Genomic DNA, 21,962 nt, shown 5'->3' with positions numbered 1-21,962 from the left:
CTTGACTTAAGTTTAAAATAACTCATTCAGAGAATGTAAGCACATTTTTTCTAAGTATCTTTCTTTAAAGGTGTTCTTTAGTAACATCATTGTTCCTCAAAGTAAAGAGGTGACTGGAAGCTAAAGTTCCTATAAGTCTCTATACAAAAGTAATATCAGCTATAAGCTATTCTTTTTACTTCATTGTTTCACTGGAGTGTCTAGAACTTGCATATCAGGGCCATTTTTTTTCTTCAATAGTCTCTGTCCTAAGCCAATATCCTCACCAAGCAGTGAAATTTCATAATGATGGAATTACTATTTCTTTAATTTTCAGGGAAATGTCAAAGAAAACACCCCACACCCCACCAGGGCCATAGTGAAAGGGTGCTCCCTAGTTTCAACAGCAATAAGACAGGAACGTGAGGGTGAGGAAACAGTCAGCATCAAGGAACGAGCATGGAGGAGTGTGCCCGAGGCATGGGGATTCCAGAAAGCGCAGGGGCTACAGACATCACTGCCTCTGACCCACTTCCACCAGGGGCCGTGCCAGCTGCCAGGGCAGTTTACATCACACATGCAGCTGCCCCCACGAGGTTATCTGCAAAGGGCTAGATTTCCCCAAGGCACTATCAGCCCTCGATCCCAAGGGCCAGTGAAGTAATCTGTCCTTAAATGTCTGTGGGAAGACCAGGAGGAGAGAAGAGAGGAGGGCTGGCCATCTTGGAACTTCGCCTTGGTGGGTCCACCACTGGGAAAGCTTGAGAAGCCTTGTATGGCTGGCCTGAGTAAGACGGTCTCCTCTCCAGAGAAGTGTTCGCACTGCCTCCACGTGCTCAGTGAGGACCCGAATTCTCACATGATCACCACCAGCAGGAAATGATCCTGAATGAACAACAATCAGTCGTATCCCAGATGGGATATGAGTTATACCCATGCTTTCTGTGGCTAGATTCAGGGAAGATGAATAAACGTGCTTCCCTGCCCTTCTCCATCTGAACTATGTGTGCATGTGTCTCAAAATAAGGAATAAGTTAAAAAAAATAATGATAAAGCCAAGGTGAACCCCCTGCACCACGGTACTCTTCTCTAATCCTCTCTCCTTCTCCAATTCCTATGAACTGGAATTCTCTAAAAATACACAGATACTCCAAAAGCTTTTTCACTTTCTGCTTCATTACAAAGACAATCAAAGACAGAAACAGACGAGGAGACTTCTGTCACAGATCTACAGGGCAGAGAGGTTCCTCCGCTCGGGCATGTGCCTCCAGAAGGTGACAGCGTCAGGAGAGAAACTGAAGCATCACCACCCTCAGTCTGAGGAGTTAGTTCTTAGTTCTCTTCACTGATTAAATTCTGAAAGTCAGTACCCAGCAAAGCCCAGAGGGAAAACACTTCACCCGTCTAATTTCCCTGTCATGCAGGGAGTAGATAAATACACAGGTTTTTGTCCTTTAGAGTTCATCTCCAAGCTTCCTTCCACCGCCCTCTTGTCACTCTATGAAACCTCCCTGGGTCAGGTTCCCCACCACCCTATGCTGACAACAGTCCCTGGACAGCTACGGGCAGGGTCTCTGAAGGATCACCAAGTCGGTGTCTACAACTGAACCCCTAAGTGCCCCCTCCAAACCCTCTTTCTCCCCTGTCACTCCCTCATTTCTCCCAGTCACCTCAGCTAGGAACCTTGAGGTCATCCTTCATTTCTCTCTCCTCCCATATTCAGGCCCCAAGGTTGCTCACACCTCCTGAAAATCTCATAGCTCAGCTCAAGCCATAGTTCCTTATTCCAGTGCCCCACCTCTAATTGTAACCCCTCATCCACTTCCCTACACTGTCGCCGGAGGGACTTTTCTAACATGTAATCCTCATCACTTTATTCCACCCATGCCCATGCCTTCGGAATAATAAATGCCCACGCCTTCAGAATAATGCCCAGAACCCTTTGAAGAGAAGTAAGAACCTTGGCGAGGGGCCCTGCCCAGCTGTCCGGCCTGGTCCCAACATTCTTGTCCTAAACCCTGTAGCTCCTGAAGGAAACTCAAGCGCTGGTCTCACCTCCAAAACTACGACCTAGAACAGCTGTCTGCTCTTCCCACAAGCCCAGCTGAGGTGTCACTTCACCCAGGAAGCCACCCCAATCACTCCACCACCACCTGGTCTGACCTGGACGTGAGACAGCCTGCGTATGCCTCCCTCCTAGACCCCGTATACACCTCTGCCCGACTCCTTACCACAAGGCTGTTTCCTAGTTACAAAACTTCTACTCACTCATCATCAACAGGCCCCATGCTCTTCAGGTGGTGTCCCCATCCACTGTCTTTGTATTTCTCCACTCCTACCGGGGTGTGTGGAAACAGTGGGTGCCCGTGAAATATGTATGGACCGGCTGGGGGGTGGGTGCATGGGAGACTAACAGGTGGAGGACTGGAAGGTGAGGCCGCAGGAGCAATGTCACTTCAAGCTACCACTCTGGTTCCATCTCTGTCAGCCGTGAAATCCAAAACGCATGCCCTTCTGAGCTACAGAGACCTGCTGGGCACTCTGCCTCCCAGGCAGACACACTTTTAGATCAGGCTGCTAATGGACAAGAACATACATTTAATTAGGTGCTTCTCTAAGTACGTATTAGAATGTATTGCTTCCTTTCTAATTTACCTTTTACCCATGAAAACTATGTTTTGTCCAAACTATCAGATATCCAAGAGTAAAGCAAGGAACAGAGAAGAAACAGAATGTTTACTGGCGCTACACACATGCACAAACACAGCCTTCATTAGCACCCAATATTAAATAAAGGCTCAAATACATAAAAAAGGAAAAGGTGACCAACATGCGCCAACCCCTTCTGAGGAGGAAAACCATATGCTAAGAATTACTTCAAGAGAACACTTCTTTGCACCAAAGAACTGGAATTTCATATACCATGGGCCCCACTCATCCTGTCGCTGATACAAAAATTCACACTGGGCTACCCGCCCCTTGCCTTAACGTACGTACTTGAGGGAAACAGTGATGATTTAGCCATCTTCTGCCTGCAACATTCAAACACTAAAAGCACTCATTATAAGCCTTCTGCTACAGGCTGAATGTCTGTGCCCCCCCAAATCCACATGTTAACTCCTAATGCCCAACGTGATGGTACATGCAGAGGGGCCTCTGGGAGGTGATGAGGTCAGGAAGGCAGAGCCCTCATGATGAGGACTAGTGTCCTTACAGAGAAGACCTCAGCGTGTAACCTCACTCCCCCAACCGCGTGAGGACGCAACAGGAAGGCGGCTGTCTGTGAACCAGGAAGCAGGCCCTCACCACACACCAAATCCGCCAGCATCTTGACTGTGGACTTTCCAGCCTCCAGAACTGTGAGAAATAAATGTTGTTTAGACACGACCCAGTCTATGGTATTTTGTAATCGCAGCTCATAGGGACAAAGACACCTTCATTCCCAAGTTTCAGAAATCACCTCTTTCCCACACAGATGAGATGCCACTGGAAGGCTGGTCCTAATTTTCTAAACCAAGTTCTAGGGACAAATTTTATGTCTCAACATGGGCAGGATAAATCAGGCTCTACTACCTGGAGGAGCAAAACTAACCCTTACTACAAAGAAAATTAATTATTTTAAAAGATTCAGTAGTATGAAATACACCGACTATAACTCACTTTATTTTAAAACAACCTATAAAAAGATTCCATCCCTATGGCTTAAGAACATATTGTTATTATACAGTATGACCAAGAATACACTTCTACAAGGAAAAATATAATGTAAGTGGAAAAATAGGGCATCTCCTTGACCCTCCACTTTACAGAGTAAACTGCACAACAAAGAGTGATTTATAAACAGATTTATTATTTGAGTGCCTTAGATGAAAGGAGAACTTGATGCATTGCATAGAATTTTCTCTTCATGTACAATTTGTACATTAAAATTTCAAATAAAGTACCTTCTTTTCCCTGCTTATATATGACACATCTCATACTATCTAGATTCTAAATATAAATTTGCAAGCCCTAAAATTTTTTCAAACTAGCTTTATTTCAAAAATAGATCTAGAGGAGGGTCACCTTTTCCAGTATGTACCTATAAGCCTCAAAATCACCTAATTTGAACCAAACAAAAACATTTAAAAATTATGCCTGTTAAATACAAGACTACCCTTATGTACTTGGCAGATAAAGGAGATTCTTGTTTTTGTTCTACCTACAGAAAAAAGCAATTAAAATTAAAATCATTAACTCAACGCAGACCTAATGCCATGGTTTTATGGCCTATGTGGGGTTTCTCAGCCCCAATAAATAACCACTTTGGTCTTATCTTTCCTTCTAGATAATTTGAAGTTACATTAGGATGTAGATCTAATGGTAGTGCTGCAAAAATGCCAATCCTGAATTTCAGTGAGTTTGACATTTCACTGCCTCATTCTTTGTGAAATTTCATAAGGCATGAGCGCCTGAACCACAGAGGAGCAATAATGTGCTATTTGGAAGCTGACTTTTACTCCTAGAACAGTTCAGTGCCAAAATTCTCTTCAAATCTATGAAGTGAAAATGCCTATCTCAATTTCCTGGAACAAGGATCAAATGAAAGGAATATGTAAAATCACGATGAAAAGCAACACTACATGAAATGATGGATCAGGCACACACACAGATACACACACACAGCTCCACGAGGGCAGAGACCCTCTGTGTTCTGTTCATCTTTATACCACCACCACCAGCCAAGTGCTTAAACCACAGCACATGCTCAAAAACAAGTGCTAAATAAAATGGCAGGCAGGTAGGAGTGGTGTTACCACAGAGCATTCTAACTGAAACACAATGCTTCTTTCTGCCTAAATAATATGTATCCTAGAGCAGGATAAACTGTAGTTGTTTCGTAAGGGGCAACCGTCCCCTCACCCAGATTCATTAAGCAAAGGATGAATTTTTGTCAGAAATTTATTTTCAACCAGCAAAATAAGAAAGGTCATATCTGGATAGGAATGGAGTAATAATTTCAAATTTCACAATCTCATTTGGGATAAATAAACTATTTTAATATGTAATATTTTGAGAATCACCCCCTTTGCAAAATGACTTAAACCCTAGGCTTATCTAACAATATATGAATTTCCAAAGGTTTAAATATTATTAAATTGTCTCAAAGAGTAGTTCAAACAGCTCTCATTTCTTAGATTTCAACAGCAAGTCCTTCCCTTTTGCAGGGTTGGTAAATGTTTCCCAAACTATTTAGAAATCTGTAACCTTCCAGATAAACAAAATGAGTAGAAGTTGGCCTTTGATACTTGAAAAGGAGAAGTGACATCAATCCCAGAGAAAGCATTCAAATAAGTACCAGTTTAACATGATCAAATCTCTATTACCAAAATCTGTTTAAACCTGATCAATGTGAAAAAAAAAAACTAAAAAAACAAAAACAAAACCCACAGTTTAACAATATATACACACTGGAATCTATTAGAATTCTGCACATTACTGTTTATAAACCTGATTCCAAAGGTGCTCGGTATTAAACTTGGTAACAATGGTCTGTCAAAGTAAATGTGGAGATTCACTTTGGCTTTCCATAATATTTAGATACTGATACACAAGAAAAATGAGCCACGGTGTTTAAAACACTGCCGTAAGTTTAGGATCAGAGAGGAGCTCTCTGATACAGAACTACGAGCATGCATTCACCATAGGTGACCAGACACTAGCACACACACACCTACCACACGGCTGGACCATAATCCAACCACGCAGACAACCCAACACTCCAAACTTCACAGAAAGACACAGGATCAGGCACGGCCTATCCAAATTTGCTTGGCTCCCACTCTATTGCTCAAATTACTTCAAAATGAAAATAAGGTCTTAGCTGGTGAAGCCCTCATTCAGGTGCAAGAGCAAAGGAGCAACAAGGACATACCGTACAGCACAGGGAATTACAGCCACTATCTTGTGATAACCTATTATGGTGTATAACATGCAAAGATAACTGAACCAATAGGCTATATACCTGAAACTAACATAATAAACATAACATATACTTCAAAATAATAATTAAAATTTTTTAATTAAAAAAAATAGAGCAAAGGAAGTCAGCAACTTTTCTTGTTCCCTTAACAGGGGGATACAGGTTTAAAAGAATACCAACTAAAGCATCCAGACCACTCTAAATTTCTTTAAAAGCTCCCTGGTGATGTGGTTTTGGAAACTGTATCTTTGAACCCCTTGCTGGACCAAATTCAAGCCTGTACTTTCATCTCCTAGCAGCCTGTTACTATTAATAAACCAGTTTTCTACTTCCCAGAATAGCTACAACATAACATGCGCTTTGTTTTTCCTTCCTCCAAATACTTTCCAAGAAGTTAGCTGCTTCTCTTGTCAAATTCAGCAACAGAATTAAGCAACAGAATTAAGAATGAACAGGATGGTAAGGCAGTTTAGAGAACTGGAGGGGATCAAGTTCGGTTAGCATGCAATAATGCGCAGATTGGGGGCTGAATCTTCAGTGGTGTCCCAGTGAACTCTAACGCTGTGTCTTCCGTGTCATGAAACACCAATTCCAAACCCAAAAGTATTCTGTAATTAGGAGGGCTCTCTAATCTCATTCACAATGGAGCTGCACTCTCTTAATAATCTGTCACTTTAAAGATAGGGACAACAGACAAACAAGAACCAGACTGGCCTAAACATGACTTTCTCCAGGAAGGCTCTTCTGAAGCCCCAGCCGAGGGCCTCCTGTCACATGCTCTTGGAATCTTCTCTTCCCGGCATCTACCAAAAGTGTTTAAATAATTACCTGAGTAATTGTTAAATGACTGTCTCGCCTTATTTAGCATTTCTCTCTTTTTCAGCCATGTATCCTTAGATATAATGCCTAGCACATAATAGACAATAGGTAAGCATTTAACAAATAAAGTTTATACTTAAAAATGTCTAATTTTCCAACGGCTTTTTTTATAAGCACTCTCCCTACCAAAGCAGCTGTATCAAGAAGAAAAATTTTTCCAGTTTATCCACTAGTAAATTTGTTCAAGTGAAAGCTATAAATAGTAAAAATCAAACAAACAAAACTGAAATAAACCCTTAAATGATTAAGAATGATCTACATTTTAAAAAAAATTTTTTTTACTATACTTGCCACATCAGAATTTTTAATTTCCCACAACGGACCAAAGGTGCTGACTTGAAGATGAAAGGTGGTGGGGCAAGTTCACAATCAGTGCCCAGGCTAGCCAACGCTTTCCTCCTGACCTCGGAAAGCACACTCAGCACCATGGAGCACCCTGGACCACGAAGAGACTCAAAACTGTCCAAGAACACATCGAGTCCCACATTTAGATTTTTTAAGAGGTACCTAAAATTACAGGGAATAATAGCCACTATAATGAATATACTGGCTATACCGAAGTCAGCTTCTGCAAAGCAATGCAAAGAGAACATGGGAAGCTCAACATGAAGCCCCAGCAGGAGGCAGTGCAATTGTAGGCAGCCTCCTTGTGAGAGATGAAGTCATCACTCAGGGTACAGACTAACTCAAGAGTGTCCGGAAGGGGGCAGCCAGGCTGTAAGCAGCTTGGGAGTCCTGGCCCAGGACTTAGGACCCCCTTAGGGGGAAAAAGTCTTAAAGGCATACCAGACAACAATCTTTAAGTAGCTTCAGGAGCGAGCCCTCCTGTGGGTACTGGCACGAACTCCTTGGCAGGCAGCGAGCAATAAATTCATAGTGATTCAGGGTTAGAAAGAGCTTTCTAGCAACTAGAGCTCTCCAAAAATGCAGAGGGCTGGCTGGAGAGCAAGGGAGCTCACCAGCATCACCAGGGGTTCCCGAACCCAGGGTAGGGAAGGACCATCTGACAGGGCAGCCACAGGGGGATGGAGTGCTGGGTGCAAAGCAGGGCTGCAGGAATTCCAAGATCCCTGCCAACTAACAGGCCTCTGCGATCTGGTTAACCACAACGCGTTCACCACTCTTCTCATCAGCACACCGCAGTAATACTACAGTACTCACAACTTGGTTCCCACTGTATGCACAGTACACCAGAAGAATGGTTTCTCCATTCCCACTCTTAACTAAGTCTCTACTGCTTTCATTATAACCATTCTTTGTTGGAGTGTTTTCATATTAAGAAAATGTTTACATTCTCTTTAAAACGAAGTATCCTTCTGCGAACATTTATAAACATTTTCATTAGGTTTCACAACTGCACTGAAAAAAATTTGCAAAAAGTTTTGAAAACAGCTTTCACATTTTAATGAAAACATTCATTTTAAGTGCACCACTTCATTTATCAGCAAAATAATTATTTCATCTCGTAATTTTACACTTTGTTTAATGTCATAAGATGCCAAGTAAAACATCTATTCATTAAAAACTTTTTCATTAGAAAACACTGCCTATGATGGTATGACATATCATTGGGGGCATATTATTGAGTCTGGGATTTTGTTCTTCACAAAAAGTGAAAACATTCCTGCTATCTAAATAGATATGAAAATGCAAACAGGTTTTATCTAAGAATGTCATAGAAAATCAGAATATAAAACAGTTGATACTTCACAAGTCTTCTGTCTATACTGCTTACATGAAAACTTCTCTTTTATTCTTCAGAGTAGGGGGAGAGAGAGTAAATTTCAGGTTTCCCTAAGAAATTACTCTCTGATCCTCCTGATCAGATTTTTGCTCTAACAGACGGAATTCAAATCATCAGTCCCATCTAGTGCATTATTTAAAAGTCAATGCTCACATATCCAGCATCGGACATTTTACAGTTAAATCCTGACATAATGAGGAAGATACTCAGAGGATGAGCTGGTGACAAACTAAATCAAATAACAAGGTACCACACCTGCGGTCGACTTTATCATGGCTTTTTTAAATGCGTTCCCAGAAGTGTCCTTATCTCACCCGTTTTCTATAGGTAGATTATGATATCACTAAAAGCACTTCTAAAAAAAGTGAACTGATATATTTGGAAGCATCAAGAAAGTACAGAAAAGCCATTCTTTGTAACCATACTTAGTTACAGGATGATGAAGAGTTAGGCACTTAGCAGTTTCCCAGCCAGAAGTTGGTTGGTTTTGCTTTATGGCAATGGGCATATATTTTTGACACTGATGTGTGGCTCAAAAAGAACTGACTGGTACGTTCAAAGACTAAAAAGGGAAGATGTGTTTGTAAGACCAGTGATTGAGAACAAGATCAAACTGGCGACCTTCACGGATGGTCATTTTCTTGCTTATGGAGATTTCTTGCCTTGGATACTGTTAAATCCCTCAGATCCTCCAGGGGAGGGAGCAGGGGCCAGGGTCAAAGAGCTCTTTCTAAAACGCGTCTTGCCCCACACTGGCCTGCAGAAGGATGACAGGAAGTGCTGGTCTCCTTAGTTTGCTCTGACTGCAAAGGCACCAAGCAGGTGAGCAAAGAGACCCTGCTCGCTACACCTGGTCCTCTGAGAAAAGGAAGGCAGCTGTCAGCTGATGCAGCGTGCTCACAGACTGGCCTCATTCCCGAAAGAGCATTCTCCTATCTCCAGGTGCAAAGAGATGGGGCATAATACATCAGAATGGAGACTCCAGACTTGGGGGCAGGTGAGGCTGGATGATCAGGCTTCAAAATTGTCTTTTTTTCTTTTTTTTAATGAATAAGCTCAACAGAGTAAGCTCCACATGGCAAAAGGATTTTCTTTTTTAAACGTAGGGATTGCTACCAGAAAACTAAGAAAGTACCCAGTTTTTAAAACCCCTCTTAGTGTAAAATCCAGAGTGACCACTGTGCCAGGAAAGATGCCAGCTACACGGGCGGGAGCACAGCTCTCTCCTTCCTCATGACCACAGAGGGAACACGAGAGAGAGGTCAAGTGCATTCTCCCGGGGGTGAGCTGGCCACTGTGTTATTAGCTCAGGAGTCTGGGCAGAGCTCCCTTCTGACTCTGACTGAGGGCAAAGCCAACAAGTACTGGCCCTCTTCCACCCCCCTGCTCACCACTCACACTCTCCAGGTTCTCCCTCTACAAGTTCCAGAGAGGTTCTGCTAACCAGCTTGATAGGCTTTCTAAGTGAGGGAGGAGGAGCCCCCTCTCCCTTGCTTTCAGTGTACATTCCAAAAAGAAGAAGAAAAAAGGAAAAAAAAAAAAAAACAGCAAAGCCAGAGCCTACCCCTGGTTTTGCACTGAGCTAGATTTTTTATCAACACATCTCTGACTGACTTCGAACTAAGTCCGTTAATCTGTAAACCCAGAACCGTGCAGGAAAAGCAGGCAGGGGGCTGTCACCCATGTGTGCCCATGCCGGCCTCAAAACGTATTCTTTAAAGTTATTTATCTGACTTCCTCTAAATGGCAGCAGGCATCTTCCACCTCTGCTGTCTGTTGCCAGAAATCGACAGCGATGTCAGGCCTTCTCAGATGTGAACCAACTCCTCACAGAGCAGGAATGGGCAGGTAAAGCCAGACAATGCCGGCAGCCCAACCTTCCCACAGCCCCAAACTGATGCCATCTGACCATGACATTCCTTAGGTCCTTCTCACACCAGCTCCTGACAAGAGTAAGACACTTTCACCATCAGCTTCCAGATGATAGCAGGGGTGATTCCTTTGGGGCCAGAAAGCAGAAAGTTACCAGCTTTCCCATTTCAGTCAGAGGTTCACTCTGGGTGGGGTGTGGGGGGGGGGTGGAAGGTGGGAGGAAGGGATTCATGTCAGAGGCCAGTGAGCATTTTAAAAAGATGAGTGAATTCTCTGATTGGCAGCCTGAGAAGAAAAATGCACATCTTTCTTTTCCTCATTGTCTTCATTTCTCCAAGTTTCATATTTGGAAATGGATGCTGTCACATTACAAGAATAAACGGCAGCTCTGGAAATGAACCAAAGCCCTTTAATCCAGTCTTGCTTTACAATGCAAATGTTTTTCTATCAAATGTTCCAAAATATGCTAATCATCACCTGCAGCACAAATTTTCAGAGAGCTATAAATACTTACCAAAATGTGATCAAACTTCTCTCAAGAAAAGTCTCGGTGCACACGAACTCCTTCATACCCTGGCTTCCTCTCCTCTCACAACCCCCCAGCCCCCCTTCTCTGTGACCTCCTCACCCAGGTGGGGTGCCCCACAGGTGCCCAGTGCAGGGAGCGGGGTAAGCCAAGTTACCACCCGCCAGGTACCACTGTCCAGTGCGCAGCCACAGCACCGACCTGCCCCAGCAGTGACCGGCAGAAGTATGCAGGCAAGGAGGGCATTTCAGGCAAAGCCTCTAACAGGAGAAGGGCTAACAGACCAACTCAGAGTGCATGCCGTCCAGCCCTGCTTTTGGATCCCACAGACCTGCACTATGCTGTCCAGTTAGGTTAGCACTTAATTGGTTTAAATTATCCTTAATGAATATACACAGCATTAGCAATTTGTCAGTTACACCAAACACTGTGCCTAAATAATATGTACTATTTCCCTAAAAGGGGAGAAAAGAGGCTTCTAAGATAGACAGGAGGTGACCAGCTATTCAAAAGGCTCTTTGGTGATAAACAGTAAGTGGTCTGGAAGCTACATCTCATTTAGCTAATTACAAACCTATTTGTTTCTGGGAAAAGAAACAGGAGCACCTGAGGCAGTCTAGCTCCTCTCTCACTGAAGAATGCCACAGCTGTAGCCGAACACAGAGGGCGGTTTCTACTTGGGTGCAAGGGGCAGGGAGATCAACGCTCCATCCTCCTCACTGGGCTCCTGCCTGCCGCAGCCTCCTGGCCGGACTCTCTGCAGGGCAGTCCGCTGGCCTCTGCTGAGATCACAATCGGAGATCACAATCAGGAGATCTGCACTCAGAGACCCTGACATCCCTTCCAGAAACCAATTACCCCACGTGCAGGCCACACCCAGGGAAGGCCTTGGGACCAGTCACCGATAGGCTCTGGGCCTGTGTCCTCGTCTGTAAAGAGAGAGGACTGGACTGGAACAATGAGCAGTTCCTAGCCCTGGACACATGTCACCATCACTTCTGGTGACTCTGTGATTTAATGCGGCTCAGGTGTGGGTGGGTGTTGGGCTCTTTAAAGCTAAGGGTTGACTGAGTACGACTGATCAACTAGAGCCCCTTCTCACTTAAACAAAACACTCCCCAAGCCCCAAGTATCAATTCAATTATCTGCACCCTCCCCCTCTAGTGGCGGTAGATGAGGATAAAAAACTGAGCTTATCAACAAGGAGGGCAAGTATCTCAAAGCCAACCTGGCCCTGAGAAGGCGGATGAACACTGAGGCTGCAGCCTACCTGAATGATCTCGATCTTTCCAGTCAGCCCTAAAATTTGTACACTACATTTGGGATTCAGATATTCTTCCCTCTGCTGCCTAAAACATGAGTCTCACAATAAAGTATCTTGAACGAAAATGTTGTGGTTATTTTAAGTAAGTCTTCCGCTAACAAATGAGACTACTTGCCATTGTTTTTTTAAAACAATGAAAACTGCTTGAACATTTGATCCCTCCCTCACTGTCAGTCGATTAAAGATCACAGAAAAAAACATAAAACAAGTCCGAACAAATAATTAACATAACAAAACTGAAAAGAATCATAATACTAAGTTGCCAGAAATATGCTTACATTTCGATTACTATTTGCACTTTCATCTGGAAAACATATCCTCCGTTGGAAAGCACCCAGGGAAACAGCTGCATTGTTTTTTCGACTTTCACAAACACGCTAAAAGTTAGCCAGAACTCTGTGCTGGCTGACATCCAGGGTTTTATTATTATGTACTATTAGTTCATAGTGAGAAATGTGGGCTGAGGAAGGAGGAAAGCAAAGTAACAATGGGGGCTTCCTAATTGTGTGCAGATGTGCAGGTTTCTGCAGCTTTATCTGCCAGAGAATGTCTCCCGTTTTACGTCTATTACCTGTAGCCTTTATTAATTAGATATTTACAAATGTCGTGTTCTTAGGACATGATTTAGAGACTTTAACTTGAAACAATTTTTCTTCTGTCAGTGGCTCGGCCATGTGACATTTCAACATTTTTCATATGTAAAGCAAACTGGTCCAGTCTCCCCCTCTCCCCGCACTTCTGAGCAAGGGCAGGAAGCAAATTTAACAGGACAAGTCCCAGTCCCCTTCCTTCATTATGTCCATTTCTCGTCCAAGCAATTATGACTCAAAAGACTCTCACTTCTGGTACTTCATAAATGTTGGGGCTTACATTATTTTCTTTAAAGGTATACACAAGCCAAATGGAGTGGTAGGGTCCAGCACAGACTTTTCAAGATCATGAACCTGCAAAGTTAAACAGAAAACTAGAGGGACCAACATGGGTTTCCAACTTTTATTTAGTTACATAGGAGTAAAAATTAAAACGGGGGCGCACAAACACAAAAAAAAAACAAGTATCTGATACTGCCGCTATTTTATAAAGAAGACCTCAAAGAGGAGAAGCAACAGCATCACCATCTGAGAACTGAAAGATCAATCCTTTGCAGAAGAGAACAAATGGTGGTCTTACATCAAGGGTCCCGAGGTGGGCAGTGAGCTCCAGAGGCCACACCTGGTACAGAGGCAAGTGTGAGCTAGTCATCAGGGGAGGAAAGCTGAAGTCCCAGCTAGCTGATCAGGAACGGGCACAAAGTTTCTCCAGGCTTCTGCGTCTATACCTGAACCTTGGCCCTACTTCTGAAGTCCCTTCCTGTTTGAAGGTCCCATAACCATTAGATGAGAACACTCTGCTAGACTGCTACCTATTTTATTAGGATGACGGATAAGCACCAAGTCTCTAATGCCCCACAATGTGTATCTCCAGCACCCAGCACAGCCCTGGGCACAAAGTAAGGGCTCAATAAATATTTATTGAATAAATTACTTTTCCGAGCTCCATAGTACTTAAGGGATTTTAAGAAAAACACACTGATGATTGATGCTTCGTAGCTTCCCGAAAGAAAATATAACATGAATCCAGCTTTAATTCTTAACTTTATGAATGGATGTGTATTTGCATTATTTAACAAACATGCACCTAGTTCTATATGCCAGACCTAAGCCCTTTATAAATATTAATTCATTTAATCCTCCAAATATCGTTTTTGAAGTTGGCACTCTTGTGTTTTACAGATGAGAAAATTGTGACACAGAGGGGTTAAGGAACTTGCCTAAAGTCAGAGGTAAAGCTAGTAGAGTGAGGATTTGGAACCAGGAGGTCTAGTTTCTGAGTCCATCCTGTGCTGTCCCATATGGTTGCCATGAGTCACGTGGGGCTATTTAAATTTAAATGAATTAAAATTAAATAAAAATTAATACTTGGCTCCTCAATGCACTAGCCATATGCACTCAGAAGCCACATACACACAGCTTAGGGCAACAGCACTGAACGAGGCAGGTAGGGAACATTTCCACCCTGGCAGAAAGCCCCACCGGAAACACCAGTCTACACTCTCAGGGGACACTCTACGGCTGCCTCTCCAGACCCTGTAGTCCCATCTCCATGCCGAACCCCGAGCCTAATAAAATGACACAAAGGGGATTTCCAATTGGGACTCTCGAATGCCCATTCTTTCAGCAAAAGTATGTAAAAGCAAGTCAACAGCAGCTTGATTCCCAACAGACAACCTCAACAAGAAAGCTTGGTCTGGTTTCCCCTTCCTTCACTCTGCTGTACTCCTTCTCCCGGCAGGATGTTTGCAGAAATGGTCTCCGGCTGTTAGGTCACTGGTGCACACTTGCACCTGTCCTGCTGTGAAGGGCAGAAACCCTGTTTTATGGATTTTGTGAGTAGAGTTCAGCCAGAGGGTAGCCCTGCCCAGAATTTAGCTCCCAAAATATTTGCAGACGTTTTTCAAAAGATAGAAGGCATATCACACAAGACTCTTTCTGTAAGAGAGAAATAAAGTTCTGGGTATCAAGGTAGCCTCTAAATTCTGTCTCAGAGGATGATTTAAGGTGAGCTGCCATTGAGGGGTGGGACAAGGGGGTGTTGTGATTTCTGCATCTCCCCAAATAGCCCCATCTTTGAGAAAGGGTAGTTAAGAGAGTATAATTACCTAAGAAGGGTGACACTTCAAGTCATTGTTCAATCTAAGATCTGAATCCAGAAGGACTTGAGGGAAAATGAGACCCAGGACAGGGAAACTTTGATAGGAAAAAAGTCAAGTCCCAGAACTGAGGGGCAAGAAAATAAAGAGGTAAAGAGGAAAACTTGTTGGGTGGAGCAAGTCTTAAGGGAAGAAGGAAAGCAGGAGGAATGGAAAAGCTGTGGCTGGCCTTCCAAGCTGTAAAATTCTATGTCTAATCTATAACAAAATATATTCATTCCATCTCACCCTCTTCCAGTCAAGGCATTTTGATGATGCTTATTTTCAGAGAACCCCAGAGGGTTCCCCATGGAAACTCCAGGGCTTTCTTGACCGGACAGGTTTCTCTGGCATTGCAGTAAACAGAGGAGGAAGCCAGGTCTGCTGGTTTCCCGGTAGGGGGCCGAATACCCACAACCAGGGGGTGCTCAGAGTGTGGACGGAGCTCGGATCTTCTCCATGCTGTGTCTGTCCCCACTTACAGTCAGTCCTCCACATCTGTGAAGATGGAGGCTGCCTGCACTATGTCATTTTATATAAGGGACTGCAGCATCTGCAGACATTTGCATGGGGTGGGAGGGTGTTCCTGGAACCAATTCCTCCCCCCCGCCCCGGATACCAAGAGACAAGAGTACTATTCCCTGAACAACTGTTTCCATGAACAGACGCCCAAAGCATTGTTTTTAATTGCTGAGTGTTGTTCTACAGTATGGTTGTGCCATAAGTTATTGAACCAAGTCCCTTATAAGATACACAGTTGTTCACTATTCTCAATAATACACTCACGAATGTGGTAATATCATTGTAACCTTGTCCATTATTATTTTACTACAGTAAATTTCTAGATGAGAAACCTACTGCCCAAGAGAAATGGATCCTCCCAGTAGTACTGTAGGAGAGGGTTCGTTTCCCCTCCATCCTGATCAACACCAAGTAGGTGAAGATCACTGCAAGTCTCTAAAGTGACATCTCACTGTTATTTTAATTTGCATGTCTTTGCTTCCTAGTGACATGACCTTGAATATGTTTTCATAACTAAATGGATCACTTATTGGGGCAAATCACTAACCTCTCTGTGCTTCAGTTTATTTATCTGTAAAACAGGAATAATGATTGAACCTGTCTCACAGAACTGCTTTGAGAATTAAATGAATTAATGCATGTAAAATGCTTAAAACAATTCATGGAACATTCAAAGAAATGTCAACTATTAGTTACACTTTTTAACTTATTTCTGATAAGGAAGAACTCTTTCTTTGAAACAACAGCATTCACATTGGTAGTTACTTTTTGAGAACAGCACAGATGAAATAATTATCACTGGGTAACAAAGAAGCACTGTAAGTACCCATGTGTAATTCTAGAATTGGGTCTCCCTCCCCTTTGTTTAGTCATAATATCCACTAGACCAAGGCTATTCTTCTCTAATATAAACAAAAAAAGTTTGAATAAAATTTTAATAAATTGTATATTCTTGGATTTATTTTTAATAAAATTCTGATTTTTCCAGAATTTTAAAAATTTTATAACAAAATTTTATAACAAAAAGGAAATCACCAAACAGAACTTAAATAAATCATGATATATGTAATAGACTTTCACACATCAAATAAAAAGAATGATATTTACTATGTATGTGTAAAACATGGGTCGGTTTGGATGAAACAGCAGGTAACAGAATACGGACATGATGATTCTATTTTTGTTTGAAAACAGACATTTATGTGGAACAATACATATACCAAAATGTTAAAAGTAGTGAGCACTCAGTGGTGGTATTAAAGGCAATTTAAATTTTCTTATTTTTCTGAAGAAAACTATATTTTCTTTGGTTTCTACCAAGAGCATTTTATTTTTGAAATGAGGAATTTTAAGTGTTTGTACAGGTGGGATTCCAATGTGGTGTGCAGTTTCTTGGACAGAGCAGAGCTGTCTGGCAAGACAAGTCCCTCTTGGATAACAAGGTTCTCTCCAGCAGGAACATTCTTTGCACAGACTGGGGAGCGGCATGTCATAAGGGCTCCTGGAGCTCAGAACCTGAGATTCCCACCTCTCCATCCTCCCAGATATGCGCGAAGGTCCTGAGCTGATTTTGTCTTCCCCTATTTACCACCCATCAATGATGCCCAGGGCTTGCAAAACAAAGCTTCAAACTACCTGATAGGTATACAAAGCCCCTGCTTTCCCCCAGTCTCATTCCATCACAAACCCACACACCCTCAATTCCTCAACCCTCTTGCAGTTCCCAGACTCTGGACACCCACTGAGATACCCCTCACTCACACTCGCCTCAAGCTCACCTCCTGCAGGGGGCCTTCCCAGTACCCCCGTGCCCATATCTAGCACAGCGTTCTGCACGGTGGACCACAACTGCTGGCCTATTCCCACCCACATCTTGACTGTGAGTGGATCAGGTGGGATACAGCAGAGTAGTGGAGCCAGTGAACAGGTAGGGGAGGACTTACAGAGGTAGAGCTGACATATGGTTACTACAATGAACTGCACATGTATATAAATTACACAAACTGGTAAATCCTGACATGTATACATCTGTGGAACCATCACCACAATCAAGAAAATGAGCATATCCATCACCCCCAGAAGTGTCCCTCTGTAGTCCATTCCTCCCAGCCCTCCCCCACACACCCCTGGACAACCACAGGTCTGCTCTCTGTAGGACGCATCTTCTATATACACGGAATCATTCAGTATGAATTTTCTGTCAGGCTTCTTCACTCAGCACAATTATGTTGAGATTCACCCATGTTATCTGCATATAGCAACGGCTGTTTCTTTTTTTTTTTTTTTTTTACTGCTGAGTAGTATTCCGTCGTGTGGATATAACACAGTTTATGTATTCATTTACTTGTGATGGATATTTGAGTTGTCTCCAGTTTAGGGCTACCACAAATAAAGCTGCTATGAACATTTGTGTACAAGTTTCTGTGTGGACAAGTGCTTTCACTTCTCTTGAGTAAATGATTCTGAATGGAACACTTGGGTCATACCATAGGTTATGTGGTAATTTTTTAAGAAACTGCACCACAGAATATTCTAATGAAGTTTAAAAAAAAAGCAAAACCAAAAAAAAATGAGCAGACAGGTACCCAAATGCACGAGGGGAATATCCTTTTTAAAGAAAGATAGTAAATCCTTTTATAAGGGATGAGTCATTTTACAATGTGAATAATCAATCATTCTCTGTGACTTTTAAAATTCAGTCTTCACATATGAAGTTTTCTTAACTTCAAATGAGTCATGCCTGTGGTAATTACAGTTACATAAAAATTTGTACTCTGTCCACTGCCCAATTCTCCTGCACTGAGCCGCATTCTTTTCAGGATTTGGATGGCACTGTTCAATTGCTTCTCTCTCTGTAACCGTCTACAGTGGTGCTGTGACAAAGAGCATGACGTGATTCTATCAGTCCTGAAGAAGGATCTTTTCTTTGTATGTGTTCCAAGAGAAGACAGTAATCCGCTCACGTGACTTTGGGGGAGTTACATTAACTTTCTGTGTCTTTGATAGCCACCCTATCAGCACCCAAAATTAGATATGAGATGTAAAGGGCCTTTTGTTTAAGAGGCTATTCAGCAGTAAATACAACATGAGCTGAAAATAGAAAGCAATTCTACATGGAAATAGTCTATCTTGGCACTGAGGCTGGGACCCTCTCCTCCAACTTAAACCTATTTAAATATAGAACACATAAAAGGATACAGTTTGTAGAATATAAAAGTAAGAGTAATCTGGAGCATAGAGGAAATTATAAGACAACTGCTCTTCGGTTCTATCTAAACTTCAAAGGATTGGGTTTTCTGGTAAATACTGTATTCAATATTCTGAAGACACTTTAAACTGCACAACAATTTTCTAAACATAGTTTTAAATGAATCTGTGTATAAAAAGCGTAATAGAGCTAAACAGTGTTTGACAGCTTTTATTATTTCTATTAACTTTTCTGCTCTAGTTTATACAAGCCAATAAAGCTCATTTTCATTCCACATGAAAAGAAAGGAAATCCGCTCAGTAGTCAATTACATTTCTGCTGCCGGCTGGGAGTATCTTTGCTTGAGACATAAGACACAGGTCCATGTGTCTTCAGCGTGAAAACCACTGTGATTTACATAAATGTTCCAGAAGCAAACCTTTTAAGTAACAAAAACCAAGTCCCATATAAAATGTCACCAGCCTGCTTAGGTTTGAAGGCATGGGCCACAGGTGTGAGTCAGTCAATACGAGGGCAGGAGGTAAGATCCCTGCAAGGAGGTCGCTGGGATGTACAGCCTTAGAAACAGGTGGTAAATGAAACTCCTTAGATCCAGCAACGCCCTGCTTAGTAATCTATGGGAAAAGGTGAATCTGCATAAAAATTTGAATGCAGTGGTGCTCACATTATTGTACTTTCTATAGTAGCCCCCCCAAAACACCAAAACAAAACAAAACAAAAAAACCTGAAAACAACTTAAATGCTGGGTAATAGGGGACCATATGGGTACTTGACATAGTCAAGAAAATCATTTTCAAAAAAAAACATTTTTAACATGGACACAACACATGATGTAACAAAGTGAGCAAAATTATATAAAAACGACAGGGTAGTGTATGTGTGCGAACAAGTGTAAATACACAAGACCGGGGAGGAGTACACCCAAATGTTCACAAGGGTTAGCCCTGGGACTGCAGGACTGTATCGCTTTCATAATCAAAAGGCTTTTTTTTTTTTTCTGAATTACAATATATCCTCAAAACAAATATTTTACCAGTTTTTAAGTTCTTAAAAGTACCACAGTATCTCTCAGGAAACATCTAACGAAATACCTAAGTTCCCCAGCAATGCTGAACGTCAATTTCTTTAAAGCCTACAGGCAAAGGTTAACAGGGAAATCTGGATTTAGACAAGAGAGAAATCAGAAGTAGGTTACATTAAAATGATTCTTCAAACCACAGAAGTTTCAAAAGGATTCATTTAAATGGTACATGGATAGAAGGCATTTAAAATATAATGTTCAGATTTTTACTTCACATGCCAACCCTTCAGGAATATACTGATTCCAAAAAATGATTCTTTGATAACATGACCAACAGTTTCCAATTAGTTCTTCATCAAGAATGTTGACCACCACAAGAGTTTAAATCTTAATATCTAGTAGGTAATGAAAAAATTGTTTCTACCTAACCTTAGAGTAATAAAAAAAAAACCACATTTGAAAATTAAGTTCTGTTAATAATGCGGGCAAATCTTCAACCTGTGAATCTGGATTTGGAGACTCTTTCCCATGTATGACTACGTGGGAGAAAAGGTAAACCCACGCAGTCACGGACCATGACGCCCTGGAGATGCAGTTTTTCCTGTCAATTTCTCTAGACACCCCCAAAATTATGAACTATAACCCTGACTTTGGTTACAGCATTTCTTGACTGAATTACTGCTTACTCTGCCTAATATTATGCACTACTGAAATTCATTCTCTCCCACACTGGAATCCAAGGAGCTTTGTAAAACACAAACTTGCCTGAAATCTTTCAACAACCTCCCCTTTCATCTTTTGGGTAAAACTTCCTTTCAAGGTGCACAAGACCTTCCACCTTGCTTCACTTCCCTTCATCCTCAACACGTGCCCTCCACTCTGGCCTTCACAGAGCCCTTCCCCCAAAGCACACTACCCCCTCCTCTCTCCCTGACTTTGTGCATGTGGTTCCCTCTGCTTGGGACTCCCCCATGCCCTAATCTTTCCAGCCACCACCACTCATTCTTCAAGAGTCACAGCAGGCATCATTCTTCTGCAGAAAGCTGTCCATATCTCCTCCCATCTGCCACCTACCTGCATAAGATAAACCAGTTCTGTGCCCACAGTTTATACTAATCATGACAGTAACTTGTCACTGGTTCCCTGTTCCCTCCTCTGAACACTCGCCCTATGAGGGCAGAACTGTCTCATTTCTGTGCCCTGGGGCCAGCGCTGCTGAACCCAGCAATGGGAAGTACTCAATATACTGGCTGAAGCTCCACACCCATGATGCTAGTGAGGTAGTGATCCTACTCAATCCAATAAAACACATTCAACTACTGAGGGGAAATTCAGACATGGTAGATTCATCAAAGTATCCAGTTATTTTTAAAGTGCTTATTCCCAACCTGAAATTTCTGGAGAAACTGCCTTTTGAAAGAATGCTCTTATCATCATTTCAGTGGTGATTTCAAGACTGTTCAAATGTCGTATTTTCCTTTTTTTGTGGACCCTACCTGAATTAAAGCACTACCAGAGTTTGGAATTAAAAGATCTGTTTATAAAATCTCCAAAGATCTGATTTAAAATCCCCAAAGATCTGTTTTCTATTCTCTGCATCATCAACCCAGCAAAAAAACAGATTTTGGGATGGCTCTGTGAGCATCAGCAGGAATGATTAATGGTAAGGTGCTCTTGTATTCTTAAGGAAACACGGCTAGGATTAAAAATATTTTAGGGTCTATTAAAAAAAAGTGGGCAAACATTATGAATAGCAAATAAAATTTGTAAGTCATTAAATTATCTTGTAAAAAAATATTTTAGGCTCAAGGAATAGATCACAGGTCTTCTCCTTGATCCAGAAAAATCCAAATTAAAAACTACAGTGAAAAGATCATTTCAAAGGATATTTTCTATAAATAACATAGTAATATTTTGCAAAACATTTCCAATTACGAATTTCGAATTTCGGTATGCATGCTCTTTGCAAAAGGCTCTTAATCATCTGAAACATATCAGCTCTCAAGTGAGAATTACGATTTAAAAAAATCTGTATATTGCCATGTATTTTTCAAAATACTTTCAATTACATCATTTTACTTGATTCCATTTTTGGCACTCATTTCTAAACATTAAACCCAAGAATTAAAAGTTCTTGGAAACAGCCTAAATGTCCATCAACAGGTGACTGGATAAAGAAGATGTGGTGTATTTATAC

The 21,962-nt window shown here is 41.9% G+C and overlaps 1 protein-coding gene and 1 long non-coding RNA gene across 3 annotated transcripts in view; one reads left to right on the top strand and one right to left on the bottom strand.

Annotated features, from left to right (window-relative positions):
- Window positions 1-21,962, bottom strand: part of SPTBN1 (spectrin beta, non-erythrocytic 1) — a 204,033-nt gene that overhangs the window by 155,280 nt on the left and 26,791 nt on the right. The window lies entirely within an intron of this gene.
- On the top strand, window positions 1,802-7,517 carry LOC116668987. Its single transcript, XR_004326332.1, has 3 exons — window positions 1,802-1,812; window positions 4,661-4,667; window positions 7,432-7,517. It is a non-coding gene; the product is annotated as an uncharacterized LOC116668987 (long non-coding RNA).

This window comes from Camelus ferus, chromosome 15 (assembly GCF_009834535.1).
Source record: "Camelus ferus isolate YT-003-E chromosome 15, BCGSAC_Cfer_1.0, whole genome shotgun sequence".
NCBI classification, from domain to species: Eukaryota; Metazoa; Chordata; class Mammalia; order Artiodactyla; family Camelidae; genus Camelus; species Camelus ferus.
The sequence above is the reverse complement of the archived record's forward strand: the minus strand, read 5'-3'. Positions and strand labels throughout refer to the sequence as shown.